Raw genomic sequence first — 16,319 nt, forward strand, 5'->3', positions numbered from 1 at the left:
GGATTTCTTATATCCAATCGAAGGTATAAAATGAAATGTAACAAATATAGCCAAATTTTAAGTCAATATTTTACACTCATAGTTTAGTATTTTGCTACTAGTTGTGTTGAGTTCATGTTATTTCAAATAAGTTTCCAACCTACATCACTATAAATGAATACATGATTTATCACATAAAAGAAATATTGAAAGTTTTGTGATCGTAGAATCATCCTACAAAGTGTCTTGCCACAATTATCAACAAGTAGAGAAACAAATCAAAAATTTACACAAGGAGAAATGCAAAAGGCTCCAAAAACATTATTCTTGTGGTTCAAAATCTTCATGGAAAAAAGGATTATTATAAATATCTTTTCATTTTGTATTCAAGATCATGAAGGTTCAGTCTTCAAAAAAATACTATTTTTGTGGTTCAAAATCCTCATGGAAAAAGTATTCTTATAATAGCCCTTCCATTTTTTGTTGACCATCATGAAAGTGCAGTCTTCAAAGACTAAACCTCAAGGCATGCGGGACAATGCTTGGAATATCTCTTTTTTACTCAAGGTGGCTTGGTGAACAAACATATTATTTATGCTATCCAATCCAAGGAATATAAATATGTAATAAATATGTTTGCATGGAATATAGGCATCCAATTTGCATGATCATCCAATGAAGTCTTCACAATTGCAAGAAGGGAATGGAGAAATGTCAACCTTGTATTCAATACCTTTTTGCATTGATCCTTCTATAGAAACAATGAACTCAACATGCTCCATGGCCTTCATGACTGTTGCGTCCTTAACAATGCATTTCATGGCCAATGACCTCTGAATTTTATTTTCCATTTCTTTGAAAATTTTGTTTCGCCATCTGATTGCTTTGCCATCTCGATGTTGAGGTCGATCTTCATGCAATACTATTGTTTTATCACGAGCTTGAATTGGTGAAGCACAACTTGCACCCACCATTGGAGTTGATACTCCTAATATGACAAACCCTGAGCTTGTCAACCTGGCAATCTCTGCACTTGTCACGGATGTTCCTGATTGACCTTCCACCTTCCTGGTGATGGTCCTGGAATATATGTAATGCTAGTTGATGGCTTCCACGTGTGGTTACATCATTTCCACAAAACCAAATCATTTGGGAGCGCACTCCAATTGGTGTTTGAATCCTCCCAAAGAATGATGGTGCAACAACTCCACGTCGATTTTCACAATCCTTTATATTGACAAGCTTGTTACATTTTCCTCCTTGTCCAAGCCAAGCCTGGCAACGGACTTGGCTTGTTACAAGAACTCTTTGTAATGACCAATTTTCATCATGCACTTCCTATTCTTGTACACTCTTGGAATCATCATCCTCAAAACTCTCTGTTGCAAATTTAGTACTAGATTTGGGAGACATGGAGTATCTTTTCTTATTTGCATAATTTTACTCAAGGCAGTGACTATCATCCTCACATATATTTGAGGCATTGACTTTGGCCTTTTCCTTTGCACAGTCTTGTCATCTCCATCATTAAAACATACTTCATATACAACACCCATTTCCTTTGCAACATTACTTGTTAGATCAACAACTGTTTTGGCACTAATGTCAATCCGAGATTTTGAAGATCTTTTTGTTACGGTCTCTAAACTCGGCCCACTTCCGATGAACTGGCCCTTCAAAAAAGATGTGTATCTAGAGCTTTGTAGAATTGCATTTAAGAGGTCACTAATAGAGGCGTTGTAGAGACCAACATATTTGACATGGTTCAATCCAGCCCTCCAACTACCACGAATAGACTCTGCTAGATTTATTCATGGTATCCAAGTACTTCTCATTATCTAACATACTCTGCAAACCAAGCATTGTAGAGATATTGTAATGGCAAAATTACATTATTAACATGATTTAAAAAAACAAAACCAAGCTCTATAATATAGTGGCCCCAATGGGAAATCCTAGCATGCCACCATGCAAACCAAGTTTCAAGTTGTGACAAGTCTAAATCACTTGCATGGCCTGCATTCCACCATGCCCTTAGGCTTCTCATTTCGACTTCTGCAGCTTGCTCTATAGAGGCATCCTTCCAGTGTCTACATCAAAATTTTAAAATTCCTCTTGGTTGCCAACTTTTATACATGCCTTTGCATGGGAACGAAGACTTTGCTCCTAATGGAAAATGCAAGACTGCATTTTCCCTTCCATTATATTGTCAGGTCCACCATTAAAAGCGACACGTATAGCTCTCTAATTGGCTTGGGCCCATCTGCCATGAACCCTTTGAATTCAGCATGATCAAACCCTTGTGAAACCATTGCTTTGTTGAGAGTATCCTAAAATAGAATTTGTGCATCAGTATCTTCCACCTTGAAGTCACAAGTTGCAATTGTTTGCAACTCTTGGATAAAAGGATTATACACATGGCAAGCCATGGTAGTCCAATCTTTCATTAGCTTCACAAAATCAAACAACACCCAACAATGACCCAGCTCTCCTCCAGGTCTCATTTTATTTACCAAGTCAACCCCTGAACCAGAACCTTGGGTAGACATTTTAAATACATGACACCTGTTGAATAAACTATGTTGCAATTGTCCAAGAAACACTACAGTATGGAAATAATTATATCTACAATGTCTTTTCAAGGAAAAATTCCATCTAGCTCATCTGACACAAGTCGAGAGTCACGTCGACCCTCCTCAATCCATCTTGATAATCTATACACAGACATAAAGTTGGTCAATATTCATTGTGAATAACATAATTTAATAAACCAATGCAATAACAAATATTATGGTAATTACCTTCTTTTGTCGAGCAAAGGTTCACATTGTTTTAGCAAATCTTATAGCTCAACATTCGACATCTTAATCCCATCTTGCACTTTTTAGACAATAAAGTTTCCTTAATAATGTCTTGGATAATTATATTTTGTATCCCTTTAGGGCATACAGCACCACCAACCCTCACCATTTCAGAAAACTTTGGTTTTAATAGCATCCTTTGTTCTCCTAGTCAAACTATCTCCAACGGGATGATTATGATGGCCATGGTGTATGATTACACGAGTAAGATTCACACCATCTCTACATTCTGGCATGCAGAGTAACATTTCACAGTAACATCTCTCCAAGCAAACTGGAGGACGACCACAATGTATACATGATAAGGAGCCATATGATTCAATTGACACATTTGCTGGGGCCACTCTAATCAATCTCCCATCCCATTGTGTCTCATTCTCTATCCCAATTCTTTTTTTATAATGACAAGTTGCATTTATACAACGGAGGTGACCTCCACATTTCTTTCTATGAACCACACTAGGAAATACTATATTTGTTGTAATAGGATAACTCCAAACATGACCGTCAAATTTTGACTCCGTACCTTTTATGCGATGTTTCACTGAAGTAGCTGGTAACTCAAAGAAAACATCACCATCATACGTAAAAAGCAACTCATCCACAGTGACGTGCATTTCAACCTTCTCATAGGCCTCACGCAATATGTTCTTTATAGGTAGTTGCATAATAATGTCAATGACACTATGTTGTTTGTCATTCTCAATGTTGCTAGTAGCTGAATCATGTTTCCTTGCCTCATCATTTTTGTTGCAAACAGAGTAAAAATATTTTTTGTTTTCGTGCACTAGAGTTTTCTGAAGTTCATTATCATCAATCTTGAATCTTTCTCCCTTCACAGTGAAAATATCACTAAACTACGCATCAAGGTGAAACATTTTGTATCCATCGTCATGGACCTTGTATTGCAGCTCCATTGTCAAATCAGACCCATTATCACCGAAGTGCTGATGGATAGATATGGACCCAAGTGTGAATTGAAAATGGCTAGCAAGCACCATCTCTGACAACACTCCTCTACCTATGGAAGTGCAAACAAACAAATGCAAAGATCTATCCTCATTTTGAATTGTGACAGATTCCATTAGAATGGAATGGTTGAGCTCTGCAACTCAATGAGATGAAGTCCAAAGGGTGAGATCAAGATTAGGGTGTTCATTTCAAGAACTCATTTGAAACAAGAGTCTACCTCAAGAAAAGTGGCTCACAAATGCTTTGCACACACTACCCATTGTTTATACTCACAACTTTGTAAGATAGGTCTTGTGAAAGTTGGCACAAGTGTGACAATGGTACTGAACCATGATGTAAATTTTATCCATCATTTGTTTACAACAACACTATAATACCATGGACTCTTAGAACTTTTAATCCCCAACCTTTCTTTGACACGTATGGGAGTTATTGCAAGCCATTCTCAATTAGCAATGACATTTCATGATTGCTACATATTCATTCTGACAATTTGATATAAGGATTCTTAAACTACATGAATTGATTTAAGTATTTTTAAGTTGATAGATAGATATGAATTATAATTATGATGAACAAGAAATGGTTGGTCAGCACATCTCTAACCTTTTCTCAACCTTTTGAATATAAATTATTATGTTAAAAATATGCCAAAATACTGTTTCGTCGATGAAAGGGCTCTATTGGACTCTATCTTTCATCAATTATTAATGAAAGGTAGAAGCCAATAGACCCCTTTCGACGAAAGGGGTCTATTGGCCTCTATCTTTCATGAACCATTAATTAAATATAGAGATAATTAATGGTTCATGAAAGGGATCTATTGGCCTCTATCTTCCATTAACAATTAATAAAAATTATTTTCTCCAAAAGGGGTCTATTGGCCTCTATCATTAATTAAATATCAAGCAAAAAGATATTTCATTGTACTATCGATAAAAGGGGTCTATTGGGCTCTATTTTTTATAATTTTCAAAAACAATTATGAAAATTTATAAACCTCACACAGTTAAAGTAATGATGTTTAATTAAATGATCACTCATCATTGCTGCATTCTCATTAGCAATCAAATTTGTATGATAATAATTATAAGTCATGGTTCCTATTAACATCATGGTTTGGTAGCATTTCCATAGCCAGTATGTCATCCCATCATGATGAATAAAATAAATGCATTGATTGTAATGATTTGAAATAATAAAGACGACAAAATAAATGAATTTTTGTGTGGTAAGGAGTGTTATCTAATAAAGGGGCAAGGTTAAGTACTTGGGTCAGTCGAGGACACATGGTAGTCCCTTGCTAGCAAAGGTGTTCTTTATCATGGAAGGGGGATGCCAATGTATATAAATATCAATCCTACTATTTGAGCTTTGCAAATGTGAAAATTAAATTGACGAAAGGGTTCTATTGGTCATTAATTTTCTTAAGGACTCTCATGAAAATTAAAGGCCAATGACCCCTTTCGTGAAAGGGGTCTATTGGCCTTTAATTTTCACATTTAAAAACCGACTTGAATGCTTTTAATAGGAAGCACTTTTTTTTTGTTGGCGTTCTCCTATTCTTCGTCTGTCAGCTTCTTCGTAAGTGTTCTCCATGCAATGCACCATGAGCCCTTCCGTCTCTGCCTTCAGCAGTAGCTCGGTGCTTGCACATGAGAAGCTCTCTCTTGAAGCAGCAATAGTAGCTGTGCACCGCAAGCAACAAAAAAAGGCATAGCTTCTTCATCTCTGGCACACCAGCTTCTAAAAGCAAAAAGAGCACGCACATCACAGTCCCCATCTCTTCCTCACCAGCTTCTTGTAGCTCCCGCATCCCCACCAGACTGTCATTCTTTTGTGTTGAATTGAGCATTTTTAGAATGGAAATCTGCATGTGTATAGAAGGAATGCGTGTTGTTTTTGGGATCTGCTTTGGCTGTGGGACAAAAATGCGTCAATGGAAATCTCTGCTTGATGTTTTGTTCTAGTTTTGCTATGGGATTTGTAAAATGCGGAAATGGAAATCTCTACTTGATGTTTCATTCTCGTTTTTTGGAACTGCTTTTGCTATGGGATTTGCAAAAATGTGTTAACGGAAATCTCTGCTTGGTGTTTCATTCTCGTTGTTTTTGGGATCTGCTTTTGCAAAATCTGTCAATGGAAATCTCTGCTTGGTGTTTCTTTCTCTGAACCTACAAATTTTGAGCTAACTATTTCTTGGCTACACAGAAAACTTTCAAGGGGACATCTGCCTCTGATACACTACCTACTTTGGAGTTTACTTCAACATGGTGCTCTTCTTCCAAAATGTTTTGAGCGAGGGCAGTGCTGCTGCCGCCAATGATACCAACAACTGGTTGGGCTCCATGTTCCTATCCTCCCTCATCAGTGCTTTCATGGCAAAATCATTCTTGGGGTGCTTTTGGGCTTGTGCCTTGTTTCAGATTGTCACTCTCATGGTGAGAAACTTCATTGCTTCCGACAAGGTTGCTGATGGAGCCCCCAATCCGCCATTTGTCGCCTAACTGCCAGAAGCTGCTAGACGATACCTCCCCCATCATTCTGAATCTCTCTCTCCCTTTGCTTCACACCTCTCCGCTTCACCCCTCCCTCTCTGTCCCTCTGCCTCCTCACCCCTCTGTGTACCCTCCTTGTCTCCATCTGCCTCGCTCCCTCCCTCACCTCGCCCACCTTGCTTTATGGAAAAAGTGGGGGATATGGCATGAGTTCTCGCTTGATTGAACACCCCTTGGTTATTGGCTTAGAGGAATCAAAAGGCTTGTAAATAAGGTCGAGTATGTTCATGGATATCTCATTCTAACGTTTATGAGTCATCAAATGGTCGAAAATGACATGCTTTCTGCCTGATCTACATTTCTAGGGTACTACATGCGTGGTTTCTAGATGTTCGATGAGGGAGATGTAGATTCGCTATTGTAGCCCGATTTTCAGTTTTCTATCCGTTTACTGTGCAGCTTGTTTATTGCAACCATATGTTATGCTCGAAATGAGTCTGGTATGCCTTGCCTTTAATTTTCATGAGAGCCCTTAAGAAAATTAAAGGCCAATAGACCCCTTTCATCGACAAAAGGGGTCTATTGGCCTTTAATTTTCACATTTTCCCTAAGGCCTCCTCGTCCCCTTGCCTCCCCCTCCTTGCCTTCTTTCTCTTACACAACACACTATATCTGAGATATTGTACGCTTTTGTGGTTAATAACTTGTTATTGCATGCTTAATAACTTTTCCTTGTATTCTTTTGTTGTCCAACTAGTCTCCTCAAGCCCCATCATCTCGTCAAGTGCAGCTTCAATTAGCAGCATCATGATTTTCTATTTTGAAGACTCTTGGGCTTTCTTTGTATGCTATTGAAATAATGCCAGGACTTAATTAACCTTGTAAGTCTATTCTATGCCATGCGAGTACTTCTTTTCCCTTGATTTTTTTAAATGCATTTTTGTCACATTGGTAGGATGGTAAAACTAAAAACTTCTGAGAGGACGGGGATGTGAAATTGTGGGAGAGAGGGAAGGAGTCTCACTTGCAGCTTTTTCACATGCACAATGGGGGAGTACACACAAAGGTGGAGGCTGAAAACAGTTTTCCTCTTCTTAGTTGTGAAAGCCAAAAGAACTCTAGTACAAAGAAATAGAAGAACCCTATATGTGGGTCTCAAACCAAACTCAACTAACTAAGGTGGCATACTAACTGAGCCACGAACTAGAGTAGATAAGGATAGCTGTCATCCAGCTATTATTCGCGGGCGATGTACCAACTGCATCTGCAGCTAACAAGTCGGTAACAAGTCGGTGACGTAAATTCACAACAGTCACCCTGGCATATCACGAGTGGAGCTCAATATCTTAACACTCCCCCTCGAGCTCAATCCCAATTCTTGCACACCAAGCAAGTCTCTGAACTTGTGCAGCTTCTCTGCGCCCAATGCCTTCGTGAGTATGTCAGCTACCTGATCCTCTGTGTTGACATAAACTAGATCAATAAGACCTAGTAAAACCTTCTCCTGCACATAGTGATAATGCACCTCAATGTGCTTTGTTCTAGCATGATAGACTGGGTTATTTGCCAAGTGTATACTGCTCATGTTGTCACAATAAATGACAACTGGCCCATCTGTAGACTGATGCATATCATAGAGTAGCTTATGCAACCAAGCTCCCCACATGCAGCCATTTCTGCACCCCTGTACTCAGCCTTTGTGCTTGACAAGGCAACTGTAGGCTGTTTCTTGCTGCTCCAAGTCACTACAGCACTCCTAAAAGAGAACACATATCCATTGGTAGATCGTCTATCAGAAATACTACCAGCCCAATCAGCATCAGTGTATCCATGCAACTGTATCTGAACCCCAGCCTCATAAAATAGTCCATACTACAATGTGGACTTCACATACCTGAGTATGCATCTAGCCGCATCCAAATGCGGTTTCCTTGGAGCCTGCATAAACTGACTTACCAATCCAACAGCATAGCTTAAATTTGGCCTGGTAATAGTCATATAAATCAAACTTCCTACTATGCATCTATACATAGTAGGGTCTTCCAGAAGCTCACCTGCATCTGTGCTGAGCTTCACATTCTACTCCAAAGGAACTGAAATAGGCTTACAGCCTATCATCCCATATTTGGACAGCATGTCCAATCCATATTGTCTCTGCAAGAGCTGTATCCCACTTGGTGATCTAATCACCTCAATGCCCAACAAATAACGCAGCTCTCCCAAATCCTTCATCTCAAACTTCTGCTTCAATAGCATTTTCACATGAAGGATATCTTCATCACTATCACCTGTGATGATCAAATCATCAACATAAATGACAAGCAACATAATCCCTTTCTCTGTTTTTCTCACATAGAGTGAGAAATCTGCCTTGGAAATCTGAAAACCAATAGTGACAAGATATTGTCCTATCTTGTCAAACCATGCTCTAGGTGCTTGCTTCAAGCCATACAAGGCTTTCTTCAACCTGCAAACAAACTCAGGATGAATAGCATGAACATAACCTGCTGGCTGCTCCATAAAGACCTCTTCTTGCGAATCACCATGCAAGAAGGCATTCTTTACATCCATTTGATGTAAAGACCATCCCTTTGATGCAGCCATAGCAATGACTGCTCTTACAAATGCCATCCTTGCAACCGGACTGAATGTTTCTTCATAATCAATGCCATATGTCTGTGCATACCCCTTGACAACTAATCTTGCCTTGTATCTGTTCACAGAACCATCTGCATTATGCTTGATCTTATAAACCCACTTACAGCCAATTGCATTCTTGTGTTTAGGCAAAGGCACCAATTCCCATGTAGCATTTGCTTCCAAGGCATCCATTTCTTCATCCATGGCTTTCTCCCATTTTTCATTTCCCATGGCTTGCTCAAAAGAAGTGGGTTCTGGTTCCTGTATCACTTTGACTATATAGGCATAGTGAATGGCTATAAATCCATCATATTTCAGCCTATCCATAGGATACCTAACCCTGGTAGACCTGTGCAAAATAGGCTCACTTCCAGGTGCTCTCAAAACATCCCTGGTCTTCCTCACTCTAGGTGTAACAACAGAAGGAATACCCAACTCATCATCAATGCTCTGTTCTGAGCCACTGGATTCACCATCCACATAAGAGTGACCTGCATTCACATCAAACATGGGCTGATCTACCTTCTCTTTTCCTTTTCGTGATACCTATGTACCACTATCTGCATTGCTTTGAGGAGATTCTCCTGATCTCAATCTGCCTATCCATGGCGACATATGTGAACCATTGCTAGAGGACACTGCAGGTCCACTGATATTTTGTGATTGCTGCTGTGAATTCTGTGCAGCATTACCATTTTGTGCATCTACATCAATCATCACATTTACTGGTTTATACCAGCTGCTCATCTCATCAAAAACAACATCTCTGCTCACTGTAAACTTATGAGTAGAAGGGTTGTAGCATCTATACCCTTTCTGCTGCAGAGAATAACCAATAAAGATGCACTTCTCAGCTTTTGGATCCAACTTGGACCTCAACTCATCTGGCACATAAACATAAGCAATGCAACCAAAAATTTTCAAATGAGAAATGTCTGGTTTCCTACCAGTATACATCTCCTCTGGCGTCATGCCATGTATTGCTGTGGTGGGAGTCCTGTTCATTATGTAAACTGTTGTAGCAACTGCTTCAGCCCAATAATAATCTGGTAGATCTTTTTCATTTAGCATGGCCCAAGATACCTCTCCAATATGCCTGTTTTTCCTTTCTGCAAGTCCATTTTGCTGTGGGGTATGAATGCATGAATATTGCTGCTTTATGCCATGCTCCTGCAGGAACCTTGCAAACTCATTTGAGAGGTACTCTCCCCCTCCATCTGACCTTAGCCATTTTATTTGCAGGCTTGTTTCTTTTTCAACCATAGCTTTAAAAGCTTTGAAGTGCCCAAACACTTCACTTTTCTTTTTCATAAAATACACCCAAACTTTTCTGCTGAAGTCATTAATAAAAGTGACAAAATAGTGACAGCCTCCAATAGATGCAGCTTTAGTAGTCCACACATTAGAGTGGATTAATTCCAATGGCTTTTTACTCTCTTGAACATGCCTAGGAAATGGTTTCCTTGCCTGTTTTCCAAATTGACAGGCTTCACAAACCTTATGCATTTCCGCAACCTTGAATTTAGGCAATCCTGCAACAATATTTTGGGCTTGCATTGATTTAAGTCGCTGTATATTAACATGATCAATGCGTTTATGTCAGATATCAATATCTGCAACTACATCGGTCCCATGTGCAAACATTGCTGCACTCAATTCAGGCATGTCCGCATCCAACGTAAACATCTTGCCCTTCTTCTTTCCTTTTGCTATCAAGCGACCGTTACTTTTCATATCCTCAACAAAGCATCCATGAGGATTAAATCTGACCTGCAAGCCCTACTCAACCATTTGACCAACAAAAACCAGGTTCTTGGTGATGTTCGGGACATGAAATACATCAGATAGGTATTTCTTTTTCCCATCCTGCATAGACAAAGGAATTTTACCAATCTGCACAATAGGATGTGCAGTATCATCACCAGTCTCCACAAATCCTGGTTTTTCCATTTTCCTTGCATCCTGCATCCATTCTGCATGACCTGTCATGTGGTTTGATGCACCTGAGTCAACATACCACACATCATTTCATTCTTCTGCACTTGTCACAGAATTGGTCATATGCTGCACCATAAATAGATGCTCATTTCTGTCATCACCCTGTCTACTAGAAGATGCATAATTGCCTTGCTGCAATTTTCCATTCATAATGTCATTCTGCTTTTTGTAGCAGTCCTTAGCCATATGACCCATTTTACCATAGTAGTAGCATTCAACATTGCTGTTTGCATTTTGGCCTCTTTGGCTCCCCCTGCCTCTAGAGTTACCACGTCCTCCTGCATAGGACTGGTTTTCTTGAGTTTGCTGCATATTCTGATTTCTACCACGGCTTGCAGATCGGCCTCCTCTACCTCTGCCTCTACCTCTTCCAGCATTTGAGTAGAAGACAGTTTCTTTTGAAGTTCCTCCTGAAGAAGATGCACCCCCATTTCTCTGCTCTTCAGAAATTAGAAGAGCAAACAACTCTTCAAAATCAAGAAATTTTTCACGGATGGCAATGGATGTCTGGAGAAGCTCTTGGACTAGAGAATTCCACATATCCTTCTTGGAATTTATTAATAGAGGACCATGTACGCTACTCCTTGCTAGTAGTGGCCATAGTTGTTTCAGATTCTGGCTGAATCCTAGTTATGTGTGCTCCTCATGTTCTTCATTTGGTTGAGCATTACGGTAGGATCAGTAGATTGGAGTTTGCATGTCGAATGTACATGCAATGCTTGGATGCATATTGCACAATCAAAGTTGGTGGTATTGATCATAAGGTGAGACAATTGTCTTACAATGACCTGTTGAAAGAATTTATGCTCTTGTATAATGAAATGTCATGTACTAAGCATAAGTTTTATTCTTTTCTTGTCTTCAGGTGGATGTTGTGGTTTTATGCCTTCTTCATCGGGTTGGTATGTCTTGTGTTTGTAATCCTAGAAATGCTTCAGTGGTTGGTATGAAATTGGGCATTGCTTTTGAAAGTAGTTTGCTTCATCATTATTTACCAACAAGTGAGTAGACTATAAAGCATGGAGAGAGTATTCCATGGAGAGGTGCATTGGAGAAGGCTCCATGCATGATGTTGTACTTCTTGGAGTTGTTGTGTCCAATTTCTAGACATATGGTGGACTTAGGTGCTGGGACTGGTTCTATGCAAAAAGCATGCATGCATTCTGGGAGAGCATGCTTATCAATTGAGAATGATCCTGACATTTGCAATTCTATATTGCAACCATTTTTGGATGGATAGAAAGGAAAGGGAAATGTGTTAAGAAACTATGGGACTCTAAATGATTCTGAAGATGTGGAAATGGTTGTTAATCTTCCAGATGACTAGTAAGTATGCTACTCTCTTGTTTTATCTTTTTAAACCTATTTGTTGGAGAATATTATTATCAATGAGGCATTGATATTAATTGATCTATTTTAGCTTTTTGCATTCTTATGCAGGTGCTATGGCTGAGATGATGTGTAATGACATTGCATTCAATGCCCCCATCAGAGAGAGGAGGCATCATTGCAATATCTATGTGGATGACATCAGTAAAGAAGATTGAGTCTAGTGATTTGTCATGAGTTTTTCCCTTCAAGCAATTCATTTTGCTTGTGATGCCCTAGTACTGAACATGCATAACTTTTGTGGTGTCTTGCACCTATTTCATTTGCTAGAGATGTAGTAATCATATTGAAGAACTATTTAGTACATCATGTGAGTACCCATGAATATTAATCTCAATATCACATATTCAAGCATGTTGGCTTCATAAAACTTTTTCTATTTGCTAGAGATGTGACAATCATGTCATATCTTAGTTAAGGTTTGCGTGTCAAAACTATGAGTTGTGTACAAATGATCATCATGGTGAATTGAATCTTAAAATATCTCCTTGATGCAACTAATAAATGTTTCGGCATAGATGCATGCAAATTTGCACCCTAAATTCTTCACCATGTGACTTGCAATCATTTTATCGATAAATCACTATCTATCATGATAGTATGAATGATGGATGATGTAGGTGGAGGGTGTTGAAATGAAGTAGACATGAAAAGTAGTTTTGTGAATAAAGGGATCTTATAAGCCCTAAATACTATTGGAAAGAAATGTAATTAAATGTATATAGCATCTTTGTGGGGTAGTTTTATGACTAAAGGGTGTGTGATGTTAGTGGCATCTTTGTGGGGTAGAAATGTATATAGTATCTTCTTGGGGTAGTTTTATGACTAAATGGTGTGTGATGTTATGATAAAATTGTCTACGAAATCACAATATAGGCCATGCTCAGAAATATGTACTCAGACCAAGACACTCAAAGAAAAGGCATGCCTGATGTCATGTACACTGATCTGTTGATTTTACTACTAATGGCCAAGGTACATGCTCCATGTCAGACGTAAAAGGATAAGTGATGGATGCTGGAATGGAACCACCTAAAGACCTGAATGTGCTCTGACATGTAGGCTTATGTGCTGCTAAATAACTGCATGATCATAACTGAAATCCTGCTATGTATTTTCATCTGATGTAATAGTAGATGGAGTCAAATCCATGCATGAATGTGATGGCTTTACATCATTGGAATCAAACAGTGCTGATGTAGATGGGACTAGCTCGAGCTGAAGGCTTTTCATCAAATATGCCTCATGCTAAGGGCTTACTGTCAAATGTGACTCATGCTGAGGGCTTACCGAGAAATCTGCATGACTAGAATGGGTGGGCTGATCCATGCTAATGTGTGGTACATCCGCATCTGATCTCTCAAGACCAATGGCTGAGTTGGCATCATAAATCGGTACATATCCTGAGCAAAACAAATGGTCAAACTAGGTTCTCTTTCCACTCATAGATCTCATCCGGAGTCATGACTGGTATATCATCAATTGTGTGTTGTGAATAACTCCATGCTGGATGTGGTCTGGTGCTCTATACAAGAGGCTTACCCGTGTATCGGCGACAATGTCTACCCATGAGAACACTATGTGAGAGCTACCACTGGGGTCTTATGATCAAGCTACCACCACCATTGGGGGCTTATGCTATACAATAAAAACCAAGTCACGTGAAAACATGTGTATGCCAATGATCAAGCCCATAAAATAAACATGACAACTATGGGCTAGGAGTAGCCAGGAGGCTATAAAAGGCAGATGTGTATGTGCACGAACCAATGCCAAAATTAGTCAATAAGTATGAATGTACATGGGTGGCATATGTGTGTGTAAGATGGTATGCAACAATCTTGAATCTGAGGAAGACAACTCTACCAAGTGTTCCTAATGCATAGAGCTACCAAATGCCAAGAGACTGAGCTGCTGTCAGATGTGTGAATGTGTATACAAATGATAGATCCTAGGAGATTAACACCAATGGGAACTAATCGGGTAATGTGGCAATGGCTTACTTCACTTGGTGTAGTTTAATCTCCTTTATGGTTGTGCTAGTCTATAGCTAGATGACACGTTGAGCGTAAAATGCATCAAAATGAATTTTAGTTCATTCATTTTATGTTTTGGGTACGTTGCAATGGACCAAGAGGTGATTCTTATGAAGAGTATTGGATGATGTTGACATGTGCATAAGTCAGACTACATATATGAGGTTCTCACCGCGTAGAGCATCATCTGCCAATCATTTTTTCTTTTCGGATAACCTAAAAATTCCATCTGTATCAAAAGATATGGCTCCTAGAAGAATGGCCAAATTTTGATCCCTAGAGGGTGATCAAAATGATGAGGGGGCATGTAATGATGTGGCATAATGTGTTCATATGCTGGTTACAAAAGTTATGCCTATGTGGCACTCAATGCTTAGGTGGCACTATGATCACATGACATGCTGACTTGGTACTATAATGATGACATGGCATGGTACGCACTTGACACATGGCCAATAACATGGCACTTGTTGATGTGTTGATGATATGGTATATGGGCCACTAGTGATGATGTGGTAAGTTAGATGAGGTATGATGTGGCAAGGATGTTGGAAATGTTGACAAGGCTATTGATATGGCATGCCTACGTGATCGATGACATGGCCGTGGATAAGGTGCTGACATACCTGTTGCACAAATTGGCAAAATTTTCAAACTGCTGCAATGTTATGTAAATTGCTTTCCAACCTATTGAGTATGCAACAACTTCCAAACAATTAAGCTTTTTATTTTATATTTTGATTTCCAAGGAAGTCAATTCTCTCTCTCTCTCTCTCTCTCTCTCTCTCTCGCATCGGCACTCGCATGGAGCCGATGGTGGAGGCAAAGGTGAGAAGCTAGAGAAGGAGGTGGAATCAGAGGTGGGGAGGGGGATTACCCCCCCCCGGAAACCTATTGTAATCCCCCCTCCCCCCAACCTATTAAACACACTATAGGTTGGGGAGGAGGGGTTGGAATTGATAGGGACAAAAAACCGTAAAAGAATAAAAAACTAATCTTCTCATTAATGCCACATGCTTGTAGCGACATAAAGTACTTTTTTTTTCATACTTTTTTTCTTTTTTAATCGAATTTCTACGTTACATTGGCATTTTTCTCATTGGTTGAGAGACCTTTTTCCCAAACCCTAAATGGTCCCAAAATAAGCTTCCTTTTTTCCTAATGAGGAGTCTAGTCACATGTACGAACTATCCTCTGCCAAGAATAGAGCAAAATGGAGGTGGATCAAGGTGCAAAGTGCAATAAATTTACCTTGAAATCCACCTAGCTAGAGAAAAGCAGTATGGAAGGTGAATAGAGGTGGCAAAAACCCCTGCTGTGAGACCTCCAAAGATCCATTCCCTCCAAAGCTGTAACATCGACAAGTGTGCCTTGCAGGTTACCCATAGCTGTTTCCTGATCCATATGGCCGGGAGCTCAAATTTTCTTGACATCTGAAAACGGAGGTGCAGCGAGAGGCTTGGAGGGTGTTTAGTAGTACATGTGGCCATGCTGTAAAGGCTCTAGGCCTTTGAGAGCTTGTGCAGGTGTGGTGTGGTGTGGTGCAAATTCGGGCATCCAATCAAAAGCCTCCAGGGATCCACATTCCAACCGGAGCACCCCACGTGTGAACTGGAGAGGTACTGGCAGCTCCACCGCACCTGGCCTGCTCGGGAAAAAGCCCTTAAACCTAGGTGCTAGGACCCCCAGAAATGACCGTTGTGTTAAAACAGTAGATTAGTAGTCGAAAGACTCGAAACTGAGCAAACTTGAACCAATCAACTACGCCTTTTGCGCTGCATGGGAGGTGGGCTTGCGGGGGCTCACGATTCTTGGGAGGGGTCTCGACGTGGCGGCGCCGCGGCTGGCTCTTTGTGCGATAGGGATCAGACAAGACGGCTGAGCACTTCGGACCTACCAACTTCGGGCGAAACTTCGGCTGTTGCGCAGCTTTAACCATGTTGTTT

The sequence above is a fragment of the Dipteris shenzhenensis genome, chromosome 33 (assembly GCF_047967505.1).
Source record: "Dipteris shenzhenensis isolate YYH24624 ecotype China chromosome 33, Dip_SZ_1.0, whole genome shotgun sequence".
Classification (NCBI taxonomy): domain Eukaryota; kingdom Viridiplantae; phylum Streptophyta; class Polypodiopsida; order Gleicheniales; family Dipteridaceae; genus Dipteris; species Dipteris shenzhenensis.